General features: G+C 34.6%; 1 protein-coding gene and 1 long non-coding RNA gene across 7 annotated transcripts in view; one reads left to right on the forward strand and one right to left on the reverse strand.

Moving 5' to 3' along the window:
- The window catches only part of PRLR (prolactin receptor), a 152,458-nt gene that overhangs the window by 5,818 nt on the left and 126,556 nt on the right, over positions 1-20,084 (forward strand). For 3 of the 6 annotated variants that reach the window (XM_086867672.1, XM_086867674.1, XM_086867676.1), the window contains exons 3-5: positions 15,943-16,035; positions 16,259-16,320; positions 17,565-17,649. The gene's annotated coding sequence lies outside the window, so the exon portion shown is untranslated. The remainder of the gene's footprint in view (positions 1-15,942; positions 16,036-16,258; positions 16,321-17,564; positions 17,650-20,084) is intronic. The other 3 variants (XM_086867673.1, XM_086867680.1, XM_086867679.1) reach the window with 1 other exon arrangement.
- LOC111941139 (uncharacterized) lies at positions 943-13,644 on the reverse strand. The gene is made up of 2 exons (XR_002869864.2): positions 13,568-13,644; positions 943-1,050 (listed from the first exon to the last, which is right to left on the reverse strand). It is a non-coding gene; the product is annotated as an uncharacterized LOC111941139 (long non-coding RNA).

Raw genomic sequence — 20,084 nt, forward strand, 5'->3', positions numbered from 1 at the left:
TTTAAGAAAAAAGAAGGCAGAAAAGTAGTAAGTAAAGTTCAGATGGTTCATTTTTGTCATGCACAATTTAATTCGTTTACTGGCATAGTGTTTCTGCAAGATAAAAATCCAGTTAATAAGTCAGATTTTTTTAGGCAGCTACAAATTATAAGTATATAACTTTATGGCTGGATTACTTCATAAACAATGGTCTGAAGTATTTTGAGTAGTACTTAGAGTACACTCAAAGCCTCATCAGCTATTATTTTATCTTTGTTATTCAATAAATGCTTATTAACTGTGCACATTTGTCCTTCTACTGTGGTTTTTGTATAGCATTATTAAAGAATGTGTGTAATGTAACTAGAATCCACTTGGAGATCACTGAAATGCAACTGCTTTTTCTTTCAGAAATAGTATTGCTTTTGTGTACTAACAATTCAGTTATGTATTTAGAGTATAAAAATAAGAATAGTGTGTCTGTTTCTGGCATAGAGAAGGAATTCAAGTAAGCATAATGTAACCAAGTGATCTGGAATTTGGCTAGCATTCTAAGAACAAATGCCAGCACTTAAAAGCCTTGGATAGTTCTTTCTTGTTATGTTGAAAGGGAACATTGGTCAAGCATCCTCTACATTGGAAGCATTCCTGGTAAAACATCAGGTTTTCAACATTGTTCTTTAATCCACAGTACTTAGCTAATTAGGGTAAAACTGATGATGTAAATAGTTAAAGTGATTTATTTTGATGTAGCTAGACAAAGGAGAGGTTCTAGGCTAAAATGCCCAGTTGCTTCTTTTAATAAAAAATAAATTATACATCATGGCACGATAATGCTAGTACACAGAATTTAACTTCTTTTCTACAATACAGAATATAACTTCTTTTCTACAATAATGATTTATCTTTCAAGTTGCTCTTTTCTCTCCTCTTGTGCCAGTATAATTTTGCTCTCAGGCTGATTCCAATAGATGTTTTCTTTTCTTTTTGATCCAATAGAGGTTTTTTTTCCTTCTTGAGTGTAGGAGTTGCTGATAATGACAGGGGTAGTATTGTGCTTCTGCTTGATGGCTATAGAAATACAATTTTAACAAAACTTTGAATTATTCATAAGCAGTTTCTCTGACTAGAAGAATTAAACAGAAATAAACAGCCTGCCTTAAAATAAGTAAAATTCTATAAAAAAGTTTAATTTAATATAGAATGTCTGAGCACAGTCCCTAGTGAAAGATGAAAAAGAAGCCATCCAATTGCTTGTGTTTTGCAGTGTGGCACAGATAAGCATTTCAAACAAGTTACAGAAATTTAGCAACTTGTGTGGGGAGGTATTGACTGCCTTTCTGTTACTGATGGATCACTTCAAATCATGAAACAGTGTAGAAAATTCTGATTTAATCAGTAGTAAAAACACACTAAAACAGTGTGCTACTCTGCCTCTGATTTTCTCCAGCTGTCTTACTCATTCCTGTTTCCAGCTCTTTTGGCTCTGTTGTATCTTTTGCTCTCCTGCAATCAGAATTATTTTTACACATATATTCCTTGAGTCTTCACATCTGATGATGTGTTTTTCTTCTCCTTTTCATCTACTGCCCCAACCCTTCTGTCCTGCCAAGGATTATACATGCAATTTTTTTTTTGAAAGTAATTTACACACATTCTGAATTATGTTTTGTGTCAGATTTCTAAAGTAACAACATTAACCATTCTCTTTTCATTCTCCAGAGTGATGGTAGAATTGTTCTTTATTATTGTAGATGTTAGAATTGTTCTTTAGGTTCAATGGCAAAAATTTATTCCATTTGAGTCGCGTGGAGTGTGGTAGGACCAAAACAGCTTCAGTACCTTTCCTGCAGGTACTTTGTAAGCTCTTGGTCCCTGCCATCTGGACAGATGTCTGACATTAGTCTTTGTAGATTACAGTTTTGAAATTCCTTCCCCTGAGGGATGATGGATGTTCTTCTTCATCCCAGAGAAATGTTGTATGAATGAGATTTGAAATTAAAACCTAAGAAAATCATGTTTGGGCTGTCAAGCATACACAAAAGCAGCTGGTGAATACACCAGCTCTAAAAAAAAACTTATGACTGGAAAGATTATGTTTGCAAAATACCTTAGAAAACCATTGATCATGTACCTTCGAATTTGTATCATTATGCCCATGTTCATATGTAGGTTGTGCATAATTCTGAACATAAGCTGTGAGTTGTAACTCATTGTACACTGTTTATATTCAAAGTCTAGCACATCTTGTTTTGCCCTTGAGTTTCAGAAGCTGTTTTTTTCACCTTAGGATCAGCTAGTTGTCTGTCTGTTTATCTTTTTATGCAGAATGAGTGCTGCCGAAGAAATTATATCAATTACAAGGTTTTTTAGCAGGAGAGGAGCAACATATGTCAGAATGAATCATTAACAATAGTCAGAATGCACTCTTCCTGCTTGTTCTGGAAAGCTTACCGAATTTGAAGTATCCTTAATCTTGGCATATACTCAGGTAGACCCTTATTCATTGTCTGTAAAGAGGTGACTCTTCGTTCTTTTCAGTGGTAGTTATTGATAGTAAAGCTGGTTTTATTCCTCTTGCTATACTGTTGCATCTCTTTGGCAATAATGATACAGATGCTCAGGCTATTCAAAACAGCTGTTTCAGCTGCAGTTAAAATAGTGGGTGCCTACTGGTATTAGACATTTTCTAATACAAACACTAATAAGTTACTAGTAGAATTTCTTCTTTCTTTGTAATTCTGTTGAACAATGGAGTATTTTAAATTTAGGAAAATATAGCTTTGAGTAGAATTCTTGCTGTTCATAACAATTTAATATTTTTTTTCTTTCCTTTCCATTTTAAAAATTAGATTTTTTTACATTACCTGTGGCAAGAATTCTCTTGCATGGTAATTAATAAGATGTGTAAGTGAAGTCGATTTAATCTGTCTTTTGGTCAGTTTACCAAAATGCTGGATAGCAGCATAAATTTCTTTCATTAAAGCTGATACCTGCTGCAGAGACATGATCAATACATGCTGCACAAATCAGAAGAATCTTACTGGAACATAATAGCCCTGGTCCTCCACTTTGAGAAATATGTCTTTCCAAGATTTATGTGTACATTTTTGTTTTCTGTGAGCATATAATTCTTTATCATTGTATTTGGAATAAGAAAAGGAGCAAAGCTATAAAAGGCAAGCACAACTAAACTTACTTTAAATCAATTAAAATCTGTGCTTTGGTTTGAATTTTTAATAGAATAATGTGTAGTGTTGTTTGAATGGGCCAGGTAAAGCACAGGAAAATGGTTCTAATTTTGAAATGAGAAATAAGTGTATCTGACAGATTTTACAGCTAATAGTCTAATTTGTGTATAGGTTATGTAAATAAAATTTAATACTATACTGCATAATATGAGGCATGGAACATAAGATGCATGTAATTGTGTTTATGGAGCTACACAGCTGCTGCTTGTAATTAGCTGCCTAGGGAACCTCTGTTCAACAATCCTTTTTAATGAGTGTTTTTAACAGTTTGGGTTCCATGGTAAGAGAAGAACCAGATATAGAATGTCAAATATAACTAAAATTCAAATAAATGAACAAAAATTAGGTATAAATTGTATATGGGTGTGCAAGCACATATGTACATGCTTTTAAAAGATTTTCTGAAAACATACAGTGATTTTGAAAGCTCTTTTGCAAACACAGTGTTCAGTGTTTCAAATGATAAATAAAAAATAGTAATAGATTTCTTACTACTGCAGTGTAGTTTCTTTCCTATAAAGTTACTTATTACAATAAAAAAAAAAAATTAACTTTTCCCCTGAATTTCACATGTGATTCACATATCACATATCAGATTTTGATATTCACAAATATCATTAAACATTTTAATGTTTAATGATATTTTTCTTTCATCATGATATTGTTGAAATTTAAATAACTAGAAAAATACAACTTGTTTAAACATTTTCTGGATCACTTCTAACTGAAATACTCTATTCTATTCTTTGTTGTTGTCCAGTTCTATGTATTGTTTGGATTTGTTTGTGCAAGAGGAAGACAACTAACTATAGCATTTTTATTTAATATCGCTAGCCTATTCCTCTTGAAACAGGGGAGGTAACATGGCTTTCCTCATGAGAGTTTTTGACACTTAGATGATTTGTTTCTATTGTCCCCTTCACTTCTGTTTTAGTGAGCTACTACTTCCAGACTTTTTAGTAAGATTAAAGTAGGTGCTTCAATCCTGTGTGTAACATCAACATGTAGAACAGCATTTCCCAAGAGTATAGTTTTTCAGTAATTGTAACTTCTTGTTTTGTTGAACCCTGTAATTTATTATACTCTATGTCTGAATTACACAACAGAAACTTTTAAATATGGTTAGTTTCTTCCATTCATCTTTATAGCATTTGTTTTCTTTAACACATCCTCATCAGTGAAGAAGACTTTGTTGTTGATCATTCATTTTCAGGGAGGATCCCTTAGGCTGTTCAAAGTATGCAGGTGTGGTTCAGCCATGGTTTATGATGCCATGAATTGTAATGTGGAATTTAACAGGCAGAAAAAACTGCATGTTTTGCGAGGTGATAAACTGCAGGAAATTCAGGACAAATAATGGAAGAATAAATGATGTAATTACTAAATAATGGAGATGTCACATCTGTAGAAGGAGTTAGTTAATTGTAATTACAGCTTGGTTTAGCAAGGGATATTTGGAGATACTTATGTTACATAAAAGAGAAAACAGTTTGGAGGAACCTTTTGGTTTTAATCCAAAACCAGTCATAATAAGTAAAATACGTATGATAGAGTCATAAGATGAATGATAATGCTTAGGAAAAATTCTTACAGAATTCTGTTGATCTGTTGAGAGTTCACTTGTCCACTCACTTTGTAACAGTCTGGGCTAAGGTGTAGTAGCCATAACCTTTAAGCATGCCATATAGAAATTTATTCTGACTTGGAATGGTGAATCATATTTTACACTTTTTGAAAGTTAATCCTATAATAAGACACTGCAGCATCCCAATTATGCTGATGAGAAGGTTACAGTTGTTCTCTTCATCCTCTGTGATGCTGACCCTGTCTGGCTGGTGTCTTGTCACCAGTTGGACTCTGGAACTATTTTCATGTAGTTGAAAGACTAGTCTCAGTTTCTAAGCTCATTTTCAGATTTGAAGTATGTCTTGGATTGCATACCAAGACAAGCAAGCATAAAGCAATAAAAGGGAGAAATGGAGAGAGCAGAAATCTAAATTATTTAAATTCTTTTGCATGAATTTTGCATACCCACTTGTATGGGTCAAGAAGTTTTTAAGACAACTGTAGATACTAGGCTATACTATTCCTTTTGCAAGCTTTATTTATCCTTATGTTTTAGATAATTAGGTGTAGTGTGCATTCCACATAGAGTCCCTTTGTTGCCCTGAAACTTAAAGCCTTCTGATAATGTTTTCATAGTTTTAGTTACTTTCCCATGAAAGTTCTAAAAACATAAGTTGTTTATCACATTCCTTCTAAGAAATGTCTTTTGATGGACATTTCACATGATCAGTGTGCTTGGGAAAGTGGTAACTTAATTATCCAATCCCTGGTCATTGTCAAGAATCTATAAATACTGGAGTCAGAGAACAAAGTTCTTCTTTTTCCTATTCTAACACTGAGAAGTGTTCACGTGAATCATTTTGTGTCCTTCAGCAACATCCATTTGTGTTTTTAATGCTGTAGTTGTAATTCTCTGGAATAGTGTTTCAAAGTAAACGGAGGATTAATTCAAACCCTGTGCTGTGAAAGAGCGAACCTGCTAAACACAAAAAATAGTAGAAAACCCACTGTCATTCTTACAGAAGTTCCATCTCAGACCCTAGCTGTCTGTTCTTAATATTTCTCTGGCCTCTGCTTTCTGTTATGATCCTGTCTTCCTTCTCCCCACTCAACTAATACTACTATAATTTTTACTGTCAACTGTTCATTGAGCTTGCAAGTATCCAGGAAGCATACTAGCTTTATTTCTACCAGCTTTTGTTTTCACTTATGCAAGACATGCATATTGTCCTTCACATTTCTTTCTGCTATCCCTCATCTTCCGAAGTCTATTTCCTCACTGAAGAGAAGACTTTTTTTTTTTCTTTATTCAGCTGAGATTTCTTTTCACATGTATTTCATATCTCAGAGATACTAACTAGAAGACCAAAAACTCTTACATAGGTTAAACAGTCCGTACAACTAATTCGTTTTCCACAAGTTTCATATTAGAGGTGCCTGGATATGGCACTTGGGGTGATAATGGTGATGCTCTGTTGACAGTTGGACTGGATGATCTTGAAGGTCTCTTCCAACCCTGATGATTGTGTGATGTACCAGTTCTACATCAGATCATGGCAATGTTAGTAAAAATCTTATCTGAATATATAGGATACCTCTGCCCTACAATTACAGAGTCTAGTAAATCCTATCACTAGCTCCTTAACAATCTGCTGATCTACAAGAGCCAGAAAAAAAATATTTACAACGAAAAAATCATGTGTAATGCTTAACTTGGTGATCAAAGAAGTTAAACCTAAGGTCCAAAAATTCCATGCTTATGATTTGGTGAAGCATTGTCATTACTGACAGCTTAAAAATGCAGGTATATCACAGTTACAGTTCTGCTAAGATAAACAGAAATTTGCAAACTGCTTAGTGGACCCAAATTTATCACAGTCAAAAACGACCGATGTATGATAAGCACTTTCATTATGTAATATGAAACACATGCGTTCTGGGCTGCCGGCACATTGAAAACTTGGAAACATTTAAAGACCTTCAAGCCAGCAAGTATGTAAAGCAGTAAGATAAAATCATTAATAATCAAGTTCAGGATAGAGATTACACAACCACTAATGAAGCAATTCTCATTAAAGCAGTTTTTCTGGATAGGATGTGCCTCACAGAAAAGGAATGCCACTTTCCCAGAGAATGTCATCAATGGCTAGTGACCCTGAACATCAAATTGGAGAAAAAGGTTCTGATTAAGTCTCTTTGGAGGAAAAAAAATAAATCTAGAAAATCACCATTTTTTTCTAGAATCTTAGATGTGAAGCTGTGCGGAAAAAGAAAAATGAGTAAAACAATAAAATAGACGAAGCACAGGCATTTTAGTTCAGAGTCCATTCATAAGCAATAAAAAAATAAAGTGTTATGAGAAAGAAAAGAGAATTAAATGAAGTGAGTTCTATTTGTTTAACTGGAGAACATTGATATATTTCCTTGCTCCATCCTTAAAATTTCAGTAACCTAAAAATCTAATAAAGGATTTCATGATGGATTAGTTTAATGGAAAAATGACCATACATACCATATCCATATCCCAGTGACACAGAGGCTTAAAGTGACCTTGTTCTTCATGCTTCAGTAATATACTTGTTTATACTGTCAGGGCTCTTGTGCAGAACAGATATATAGTAATTGATTGTTGAGAAACAGTGTGATCTACTTAAAAGCATTTATTTTTTCTTCTAATATTTTGCCTACGGTACAGTAACACTGAATGTGAAGGTTTGCATTCAATCAAATTGTAAACTTGGAAAATTTTTTTCATATATGTGAACAATTTTATTTCTGTTCTTATACTGATCAGTAGTTTTTTACTTACAATTTAAAATTGGGTATAATTTTAAGAATAAGAAATTCTGTCTTTGGATTATGGGGATTTTTTTCCCCTAATTTGGGAGCTTGCTCATTATTTAATCCATTTCATGCACTTTTTTAAAAGAAAATAAGATAAAATGCTATTACACAAAACAATAGTCCTTGCAATAAAATGACAGCTGCTAGGAACTAGGAACCAGTCTGACTTGACATTATGATCAATATGCTGGATCTCGTTTCTGACAGGTGTGGTACTTTTGTTGCTTGTATAGGCAGATTATATGTTTAAATGAAGTAGAAAATTATACATTGTAATTTATAGTTATTGCTAGTAATTACTGTTTATTGCATTGCCATGACTCAGAAATCCATTTATGATAGGAGTTAAATACAGAATATGCTGGTGCCTGAGAGCATGTGTGAGGTGAAGGTTAAGCCATATTTTCTAATTTGTTGTTTCTTTCTTAGTTTAGCATTTGACTTTTAGCATGTTTCATTTGATAGCAGCTCGTTAGTTGATGTAACTTGGGACTAATTCTCAGTGTGCTATGCACAGCTGGATACTGAGCTATCCATTTATTTTATTGTCCCAAAAAAATAGGGTGTAGTCTGTTTTTTAACTGAGGGACAATCTCCAAAATCACAACATCTTAAACTAGCGTTGTAGCAGAGACCATATATTTGTTTTTGCCTAAACTGTGCTGCTTTGTTGATCTTGCCCATCAGCCTTTTAGTTGTTTAATATGTTTGTTACAATTTCATAGCTCCATAGAATGGTTTAGGATAGAAGGGACCTTAAAGACCATTTATTTCCAGCCCCTTGCAACTAAATTGTTTCACAACATTAGAAGTGGATATGGTGTTACCATCTTTTTCTTTTATTTAATTTAGATTGTAAGTTGTTTCCATAGAAGATGTTAAACTATTAAGACAATCATCCATCTAGTCCTCTCCTGTCACTTTTTGTGTATTATCTATTTCTCACTTTGATCCTATTTTGGTCAGTCTGAAAGGGTGTATTTTTTACCTTATACAGTTTTTAAAATTTTACCTATGCTTTTGCTGGTAAATTACTTTTTGTATATACATAAGTTTCTTAATTTCCTTGGAATGTTTTTAGATGAAGTGATAAATTAAATATTATTATGAATAGACATGGTTTTACATTGTTTTGGTATATTGTTTTCTTGGTTGCTTTTTGTTTACTTTTCTGTAATGGGAAGTTCATAAACCCCTGTTTTTTTTCAAGAATATGGGTTCTTTTGCACGCCTACCAATACATTTTGGAAGTAGATGATATGATTATAAAGGCACATGCATGTTTTCATGATGGTGGTATTTTTTTTAACCTTGGTATATCACATATGTAAATGTTTTCAATATTTCAGAATAAATTTTAGTGAATATATCTGGTTTTATGTTTATGTGTATCTATGTCTATGTAGGCATATATTACTCATGTATGCATATGTAGTATTATACCTTTTATGTTAAGCTGTCTCACTATGAATCTGTAGATTAGTGTTGTGAGGAAATACTCACCATTACTAGTTTACTGTTGCAAATGAATGTTTTATGTTGCTCAAAGAATCACCAACAAAGGTGGTGGCCAAGGCAGGTTTCATATTTAAGTGAAAGTGCAACAAAGTTCATCAGCAAGTTTCATTCTACTTGATTAAAGCACAGGAAAAAATGGACTAGAACCTAAAATCAATCAACCTAAAACTAAAAGCAACCAAAAATTATCTACATGTAGGCTGGGAATAGAAAAAGGGCAAGGATAGGAAAGGATGAAGGATAAAAATAATTAAGAGAGACAGCCCTGTAGGGTCACCAGGTTTGGACTAGACCACTTGGCCCAGATTTGACCAATAATTTAGGCGTAATTTCAGCACTTAAACTTAATAGCACATTTAATTGCTAAAAGCACTCTTTGCTGGGTTAGGAACTGGCTGGGTGAGATTGGGCCCAGAGTGTGGTCGTGAACAGTGCTGTATCCAGCTGTCAGCCAGTCACAAATGGTGTTCCTCAGGGGTCTGTGCTGGGGCCAGTTCTGTTCAGTATTTTTATTGGTGACATGGATGAGGGTATTGAATCTTTCATTAGTAAATTTGCAGTTGACACTAAGCTGGGAGTGTGTGTCGATCTGTTGGAAGGTAGGAGGGCTCTGCAGAGAGACTTAGAATGGTTGGATGCTTGGGCAGAGTCCAATAAGATTACATTTAATAAGTCTGAATGCTGAGTCCTTAATTTTGGCCACAATAACCCCCTGCAACACTATAGTCTGGGGATGGTGTGGCTGGACAGTGGCCAGGTGGAAAGGGACCTGGGGGTACTGGTGACAGCTGGCTGAACATGAGCCAGCAGTGTGCCCTGGTGGCCAAGAAGGCCAAAGGCATCCTGGCCTGGATCAGGAATAGCATGGCCAGCAGGAGCAGGGAGCTCATTCTCCCCCTGTACTTGGCATGGCTGAGGCTGCACCTTGAGTTCTGTGTCCAGTTCTGGCCCCTCAGTTCAGGAAGGATGTTGAGACACTTGAGCACATCCAGAGGAGGCAACGAGGCTGGTGGGGGGCTTGGAACACAAACCCTGTGAGGAACAACTGAGGGAGCTGGGGTTGTTTAGCCTGGAGAAAAGGAGACTCAGGGGTGACCTTATCACTCTCTACAACTTCCTGAGAGGTGGCTGTAGGCAGGTGGGGGATGGTCTCTTTCTCCAGGCAGCAACTGGGAGAACAAGAGGACACATCCTCAAGCTGCACCAAGGGTTGGATATTAGGAAAGTTTTTTACAGAAAGGGTGATAAAGTACTGGAATGGTTTGCCTGGGGGGATAGTTGAGTCACCATCCCTGGATGTGTTTAAAAGACTGGATGTGGCACTTGGTGCCATGGTTGAAGTGTTAGGGCTGGGTTGGACTTGATGATCTTGGAGGTCTCTTCCAACCTAGTCATTCTGTGATTCTGTGATTGATATTTAAATAATCTATCAAAAGATTCTATATAATTTACTGTAAGCACAACAGTAATTCACCTCCTAATTTCCTTACAAAGGAAGTTCCTTTCCTTACAAAGGCCTAACTTCCTTACAAACCTAAATCACTTAACAATCTGAGAGCAATGTTCATAGCACATTTGCTTTAGCTTATTCACACTTGCACACTGAAGGTGTATGTACAAGGTAATCACGAAAAATTTCTCTCAAGGTCAGGGAAATACTCACATTGGATGCTTTTGCATCTTCTCAGCAGGCTGAGCCTCAAGGAGTGAGGTTATTAGTCCAGGATCCATTGTCGTTTTTCACTGGTCTTCCAAGTACTCATCAAACTTGCTGAGAGGTGCCCCACTCAGAAGAATTTGCTGATCACAGACCACTGCAGGCCAGAAGAGCTCAGAACTGGTTCTGGGGTTGCAGAAGACCTCTAAGATCATCAACTTCAACCTCTTACTGGTCACCAACTTATTGATAGACCTATGACACTTAGTGCCACATCCAGTTGTTTAACACCTTCAGGGATGGTGACTCCACAAACTCCCTGGATAGTTCATTCCAGTGAATTCTAGTCTAACAATCTGTTCTGAGAAGAAATTCCTTCTTAAAGGAAAGGTCTGCTTAGGACCACTGTTTCTAGGGTGACAAGAGAATTGGCTGAAGTAATAATAATCTTCAATGTTGGCCACCATGCAGGTTAGTAACTTCAGTTTCAAAAATGTTGTTCCACTGAAGTTGTTATTCAGACAAGAAAAATAAATTTCCAAAGTGGTTTGTGCTAGACAGCACAAGTTCTTGGGAGCAGCCACTATTTCTAATAGGATCAAGAGCTTAGTCCAGGTGCTGTTTGTCAAGGCTGAGGTCTAATGAGCATTTCTGAGATCACAGTGCAGCCCGAGGGGCAGGGAGCAGGGGGAATGCACCACCACACTTACTCAGTGTTTTTTGCTTACTGCATGGAACATATTTTAAAATATACATTTTAAAAAATGAAAATGACATGCAACTTGCAATTGTTTTTCTTGGCCCTGAGGGAAAATCGGTATCTTCACTTTAACAGTAGTTACTGTCAAAAGACGAAAGAGCAATAGTATTGGAAAGGGAAAATAAATTTTGAACTGGCATAAGAATTTGCTTATTTTCAAACTTGTTGAGGGTTTTCTTTTTTAATAATACTATATTGATGTTGAGAAAGAAATAATGGCTTCTACTGTCCTTTAAATATTTTAAATTAGTAAGCTGGTACAAGAATGACTTGGTACTGTGTAATTTAACTGTATATGAGGAGAATAACCTGCTCTAAAAGATGATGGACTGTCTGTTAATTACTTTTTTCTGAAGTGAGGTACATGAATTTTAAATTAAGGGAAAACTTGGTGCAGGCACAGCCATAAAAAGTGATTATTTTTTTAATTAATAAGAAATCTTATACCTGTAAGACTACTGTAAGACTCTGAGGATCATGAAAAGCAGAAGTAGTATGTCTCTAAATAAAATATCCATGCACATTCTCTCCCAGTCACTGGAAGTAATATTCCTGTCAGGCAAACACAGCCATGCAGTCTCAGAATGATTAGATAAATGATTAGATACAGAGCAGTAAGTCCCTATAAATTAATTTCCATTGACTCCCTTTACTCCTTATTTGCATGAACAAAGTAGATGGTGATTTTATATTCTAATGGTCAAGTCTAAATGGCTTTGAGTAATGTTTTATTTATAGAGCACTTGGTTGCCAATAAGGTGAGTTAAAGTGCAAATTGTGGTCAGGATTAAGAGTGACTTTTTCACAGCTGGTAAAAGAGCACAAGTAGCGAGGTCTGGGTGCATGAATAAAGTATACACTGGTAAGAGGAGTTTTGCTGCTGTACCTCAGACTGTCCCCCATATGTGATGAGTCAGAATTTGTTCTTGGAATCTGAAGAAATGTTGTGTGATTCTCGAGTCAAAAACAAATTGAATAGCATAGTGATGACAAATCTCATTCCATGAAGTATGGTCTTGATTTTGAAGAGATGTATCAGTGTATAAGTGGCAGCTTCCTCTTAATACTGAGGAGCATTTCTGGAGTATGATCAACATGATGAATCGGATCTACTCAGAAAGAGTTGTTTTGTAAACATTGAAAGCTGAAGAGGTGTATGTAAAATCAACAGTGATTTTGGTTCATATAATGTGCTTTTTATGTTACACATGAGGTTTACTTTCTATAACCACAGCTTTTTTCCTAAATTAATCTTTTTCTTTTTGCTTTATTTAAGTCTATGTGAACAGAACCAAAAAGGGACCAGGAAACAATCATATCATTTAACTAATCCTCTCCAGCAATATTAGTACAAGTTATTGATACATTAATCACTTCAATAGTGGAATGTCAATAATTCCAATTGCTCTTCATACATCAACTGGGCTAAGGTTTTGTGGCAGTTAATATTAGAAATAATATTTAGTTTAAATCCTCAATTGAATTTAATTATAAACTTGTTTGTGAAAAAAACAGCTGCACCTTTTCCTCATCTCTGTTAGTCTGCCATTTGAAATAATGCAGAAGTTTTCTTTAATGGGCGGAGTTATCAAAAGTTTTACACATGTAATCATACAATCTTTCTTCATTTGTTTGCCATTGAGTGATCTTCTCCAGTCTTTTAGACAGTAGTGAGAAAAACTATGCATCTCTGTCTTTGCAGAGAGTATTAATTGCATTCATAATTATCACAATAGATAAATAGTTTGTGGGTAAATTACACAGCAGATCAATCATCATTACACTTCCAAGTGTATGATTAGGAAAGAAATTTGGCTGTTAGCCATCATAATGACATGGCTTAACTAAAGTGAGCAGTCTTGAAGCAGATTGGATCAAAATTTTCTTTCCCCAGGGAATAGAAGTCCCGAGGTATGTTCTAGGCAGCTGATATGATAAATTTTTCAATACTTTTTTGTGCCAAGCAGGGATTGCAAATATACTATTTTATACCTTTCACAGAAAGAGATCAAAGGAGCATCTTCTTCATATTTTCATTCTTTGGGTTTTTCCATTAATGTACCTTCAAGATAGTGAGTACTAATTCCAGTAAAGTGATCTTCATGAAATGGAAGCCTCCTCTTCTGGAAGTGAAGTTTTGTTGAGTTGGACTTTGCTATAAACCTTTGTAAAATTCAGGTCTGCTGAAAACTGAACTGAACCTCTTCTTACTGTTAAATGAAGAGGAAATAATGTAATGTGAAAAGACCTATACTGCAAGAGTATAGTATTGCATATATGGAAGCTAATATACAAGGCAGGAGGTATCCTGCCTTCATGTTAAAAACGTAAAAGTTAAGCCACTTTCCATTACAAGTGTAGCATTTCTGTCTCAAAAACAGGTTCCATGCAACTGAGATGATGAGTTTTAGAACAGAGTGAGTGAGGAGCATAGGGTTGGGAGCCATGCAAGGGACAAGAAACAGCAAGGAAGCCAGTGGATGACAGTGTCACTTGAGGGGGTGGAAGTATTATCAGAAGTTGGAAGAATGCAGCATGTTAGTCAGAGTGAAAGGAGTAGGCAACAGTAACTGAGGTGTGATAACAGAAAGGAACATAAGAGACAGATGTGTATTGTTCTGGAGATTGAAACAGAACAGCCTAGGCAAAGCAAACTTGAAAATAATGTATTTCCTTGTGATAGTTCTTGTGATTAACTCGTGCAAGGAACAAGAGTTTCATACCTATCACTAAAATTCAATCTTTTTCCTTGTGTTGAGAATCCTGTATTTCTTATAAAGTCATATGCTTTATCACTGTGTATCTTGCCTTAGGCACAGCCAGCTTCTTACAGATGAAATGTCTACAGACCAATGGTAAATATATTTATCCCTCTGAACCTTAGGAAGGGATGACCTCTCTATCTAATAAAATTCAGAACACATATATATGGGAAACAAATACATTGTTGGAAGATATATTAGCTCAAGTCTTTCTGGTTCTATCACTATTTTACAGACAGTAAGAACATCAAGATTGCAAAGAATCGGTACACAGTCAGCAAAATATAAAAAACTGTTTGTGGATTGTGGATTGTTTGGGATTTTTTTTAGTCATTCATATGGGCTTTTTTTTTCATTAAGAGGTCTTTAGTAATTTCAGATCATTGAACTACATTCCTAGACTTTCCAGATATTGACTACTGCATAATTGATAATCTCAATATTACCTATTTGATTTTTAAGTTAACAGCTCTGAAATTGCTATAAGTATAAATTTCCTGACATGGAGTTCATTGTGTTATTTGATTCTGAAAGAGAAAAAAGATACAACATGTTCAATACTGTTTAAACTTTCTCTTAATATGAAAATGTAATACGTTTGTTGCACTGTGTTGAAGTATGTTCATTGTACAAAAAATATTTTGTTTTATATATATATAACTCTATATATATTATAACTCTAGAAGAGTCTCAAACTCTTCGGTAATGGAATATGCCATCTAAAATTTGTAAAATTTTAGCGGCCTTCTTGATGCAAATAGAGAAATAAAGTCTTAGACAGTTTGTTTTGTTTCAACCAGTTGCTAATATTGTCTTTAATGTTCTCTGAAATTAATTGATTCATTTTATTAACCAGAGACAATCACTTGATCTGTCACATTTTACAGACTATGTAAGACTCTATGTAGATTATATTTCTCCACTTGAATCTAGAAGGATGAGGAAATTTTGAAAGTTCTAAATGGCATATACCTCTGATGAAGAGTTTGAGACTCTCTGTTTTTAAAAAAAGTCTCAGTTTTAAAAACTGGTTTTATAAGCCTTACTCTACTAGGAGAAAGGTGAGGTCAAAAATCATTGTATATATTGTATCATTGTATTCCGGACCACAAAACCAACTTCATTCCTTTGCAGAAAAGGGGAAGATTATGGCATACCTTTCTAGCTCTCCAATCCAAAAAATATTCTCTTGTAGGAAAAGTATAAACAAGAAATATATAAACAAACAGGTAGTTAAACATGAATTAATACTGTAAAACTGTTAAGATTAGTGCCTGTCTTAAAGTAATTGCTGTAATGATCAGTAGTTATAATAGAAAAATAGAAATTGGAACTGCACTGATTGAAAACTTGTATGACAGATACATGGAGATGCTGGGAATTTGGGTTGTTTCAGTTTGTTATTACTTCCTGTAATTACCTCAGCACACTTGAAAAGGCATAATTAAGTATGACATTAAAAAAAAAATCTATCATCATCATATTAAAGAATTCATTCTCTATTGTAGGTGAAAGCTACATTAGTTTTTAGGAAATAGAAAATGTTATGTCTGATTTTAGTATCTGTGTCTAGTATTCCATTTTTAACCTGTGCTTAACTTTCAGGAAGAGGAGCCTTAAAGAATACATAGAGATTTTGAAACAAGAAGTGTGAAACAAATCCTTGTCCTGCTCAGGCCCCCAGCTGTGCAACATGATGTAAGTTATTAAACCATTTGTCTCTTTTTTTCTCTTTGCAGACAATGAAAACATACTGTTTTCTATATGTCTAATAATGCTTTGTTTTGATTAAATTCTTTAACAATCCTGGTGAAATTTTACTTTAAAAGTGAAGTTAATTTAGTAAATACAAGAGATGTTAAAAGACATATAAGATGTTTTGAAAAAAATCAATTGAAACCGTACTTCATTGCTTTTTCAGCTAAAACTGTTAATTAGACTTGTAATACTTTGACAAATTCTTCCAGCTGACCTAACCCTGAGGTATGTGTGACTGCTTATTGTTACTTTCTTTTCATTCTTAGTTTGTGCTTTTACAATATGTTGAGCATTTAGAAAGTAAATGTTCTTGTTACCTGAGGTTCTGTAATCTTGTTGTGTCGTTTAAATAATTTAATCCTTTTGGAGTTGTCAAATTTATGTTTCAGTGTTTGTCCCAGTGGTCTGGAAGGATGTAATCACTAGTGGATCCAGAAAAAGAAGTAATCTCATAGGAAAGAAATCAACAATTTTTGATAAAAGTTTTAGAGAATATGGGGAGATATCAGAGTCCTTAGAAGAAAAGAAATATTTAATTCTGTGAATGAATCAGAAAACTCTGACAAGTTTCAGTTCACTATCCATGTTAACACAGTATTAACACAGAATCTATCTCACAATCTGATCACAAATACAAACTGATATGTGTTACAGTATAATTAACATACATCCATAGTAACTTAAGGAAATATGTAATAGAATTTTTAGAGGAATTTCTTGGCTACCTAGATTTGTAGAACCCCATCTGCAAAAAACAGGAAGGAAATAAGTTGTTTAAGAGCAAGAGGTGGGGATTTGGAATCCTGAGTGGCCTGTATTTGAAGGAAATGTTCCTAGTTCTAATGATTCTCAGCCAAATGACAATACAGGTATTAACTCTATGATAAAGTATCAATTGTGATCAATTTGGATCTTGTTTTTAGTGTTACTTTGGTTGTTTTCCATACATTAGTATTACTTCAAATATATTTTAACATAATTTCTACCTTCATTCTTATATGATTGTTGTAGGAGCATAAGGACTCGTGGTTCCTCTAGAGTGAGTGTGAGCATGAACTATCACGTGGGAATTGTGCTTTTAGTTATAAACTAACCTTGAGTGTGCTTGTTTTATGTGATCACTGTCTTTTCCTATTTCTTATTCCTTCTTTTGTTGCAGAAAGCCCTATATCCTTTTAGTTTTGCTTTTATCATGCCCAGTATTCCTCCAAAAGGAATGAATTTGAAATCTTTGCTGTTTATTCTGTCTAATCTATGCTGTTTATACAGAACTAGCAATTCTTTTAAAATAAGTTTAGATTGTCACATCAGTCATAATTCTTTTTTAAGCATTTGCAGTTATTTTTTTCTGTGTTAGGCAACTGAAAATGTACTTACAGAAATTAAGTAATTAATTAAATTTTAAGGCATTTGTGAAATTAGCTTCCTTTCCTAGCTATAGTCCTTTTCTTTTCTTTTCTTTTGTACAGATGTAAAATACGTGATGTCCACACAACTATGCTTGCAACTGTCACCCGCTTCAAACTTTTTAAGAATTAACCCTGGGGGTTTGCCGTAAGTATTTTATCTAATACCATTAGCTGTCTTTCTAAATGCAGCTATATTTCTTATAAAAGTCTAAGTCTTAGGTGAAACTTCAATGTTAAGGCTTAAAATGCCTAATTAATGGTTTGGTTGTGTATTAACATTATTTTTAAAATGTGTACAGTATTTTACAACTGATTTCACAGGGCATTGATAATGCAAGCTACTCATAGTCTTTACAAACTGAACACTCTTTTTAAAAATAATTTAAACAGTCTGTCATTTTCCAAAAGCCCCTTAGTTTCTTTTTACTGTATTTTCAATGTACACATTTTGTGTGGTTCAGTCACCTGTGTAAATATCAGCTTTCTCAGAACTGAAACAAGTAAGTAATTACTAACAATTTTATATAAGCATTGTTTTATTCAAAATAACTTTTCACAATTTTACTCAAAAACATGAACCATGAGGAGACTAAAGTACAGATGGTATTCAACAAATACTCTTTGAGTAACTGTGGTTTTGCTGCTTTGCCTGCTACATCTTGCTGATCACTGTACTATCTTAGCATCTATGGAAATAGGTCCTGTCTCTCTTACTGCATTCTTTCAATGGTTCAGGTTTATTATTTATTTATTTACTATTCAGTCTCTAGGAAAATAAGTCAAATTATACATTCTACTTTTTTTCTGAAAGCAACAGAGTTGATAGTTTTTCCAGCTCCCAGGGTTCCACACTGACAAATGTAGGCCGGTCAGATGAACTCTTCATCATTGTTTGTTGGGAGTTTAAAAACAAAACTAAATAAGCAAAGTCAAAAATTCCCCCCAAACCCCGCAATAATTTTCTTCACATTCTAAGTCACTGTTCCTCAAGATGGAAGGTCAATGTCATGGGAAATTGTCTTCATAGTTGTGCTAGCCTGATCTTTTTTGTCACGTAAGCTTGTACACTTGAGGTATTTGAAAAAGAAAATTGAAAGCTGATGTATAACCATATTCAATAGGAAAACAATTATATGAGTGGAGTGATGTATTCTTGGTGACCTGTGTTGCTTAGATACAAACTGTTGTTTTGTCAGTTGATTAAATCCTTGTCTTCTAATAGTTTTTTACTGGAAAGTCCATTGCAATGCCTGGCTCAGGCTTGGACATTACTCCATTAACCATGAGGTTTCTTCAGTCTCACTTCATCCCAGCTAAAATCACTCAGACACCTGTAAGTGAGCATTTCTTACGTAAAATTTCAGTTATTAGTACTGAATTTACCTGGTGCAAGTTGAGTTAGAGTACACATGATCATATAGCGCATTTCTGTTACATAGCCAGTGCACACAAGAAAAGATTTTTAACAGCATTTTACTTTCATATTAAATTAGTTGATATGGGGCCAGGTAAGTAATTTGCCACCAGAAACTGACCCTGTCAGCATTACTTGAACAAATGTAAACCAGTGAAGTAATTTTGTATAGGAACTATTCTGTGTGTCATAGTATTGCATGCTTTTGATGATTTACAAGAAATTATCTGTCTATCTATCTATCTATAGAAATTATCTATCTATCTGTCTGGCTAGATTTACTATCTCAGTGTTTTGAGTTTTTTTCTATTAGTTACTGAAGAATATTTCTAGAATCACAGCTTCCATATTCATCTACAGGTCTGATGCGTTTGTTTTCCCTTGTTTCACATTTTATCTTAATTATTGTAAAATCCTTGTTCTGAACTGAAAAACATAGCCATTGTCCATATGTATTTTTGTAGAATATTGCTGCAGTGTGTAGTTTCTTACATCTCATTTCCATATCCTCCTTTAGACTTGTTTCCAAACTTCTAACTTTAGACCTCAGGTGGTTCCTCCCTTTCTAGCCTAGCAATTATTGCTCTCTTGTTAGACAAATTGTCGAGTGACTTTCTTTTGCTTTCTCTCATGTTGTATTTCACACTTTATAGGAATTTATATAAACATTCAGAAATTCCCTTACATTCCATGGCTTCTTACTGTGACTTTTGTTCCATGTACTCACTAATTCAAGAACTGAATTTCACAAGTGTTCAACCTACTTAGGGAATGTCCTTGAAGTAAGTAATAGTAACAAGCTTAACAGAAGAGTGTACAGATCTTCACAGCCTTTTTTCCCCCCTACAATTATCTATAGAAAATAGCATTAAATAATACATTTTCAGGTGGGATATACCTTAAATCTGGACATCATATGTATTTCTGGATACTGTGGTAACTGCTGTTGTGTTGTCAGGGTAACAGCCTTGTGCTCAGTAGGCAAAACCAATGAGGATTAAGCAAAGCTATAATATAGCTAAGTCCCTGTGACCTTACCAGGATCAAGATCTGTCAGTTCTTCACTTTGCAAGTGTCCCTCAGGAGTGAGGGAGATATGCACAACTAAAATCATACCTGCAGTATGACTGGTATAAGTATAAGACTTGGAGTATTCTAAGAAGTGA

Source organism: Cyanistes caeruleus, chromosome Z (genome assembly GCF_971803275.1).
Source record: "Cyanistes caeruleus chromosome Z, bCyaCae1.hap1.1, whole genome shotgun sequence".
Lineage (NCBI taxonomy): Eukaryota > Metazoa > Chordata > Aves > Passeriformes > Paridae > Cyanistes > Cyanistes caeruleus.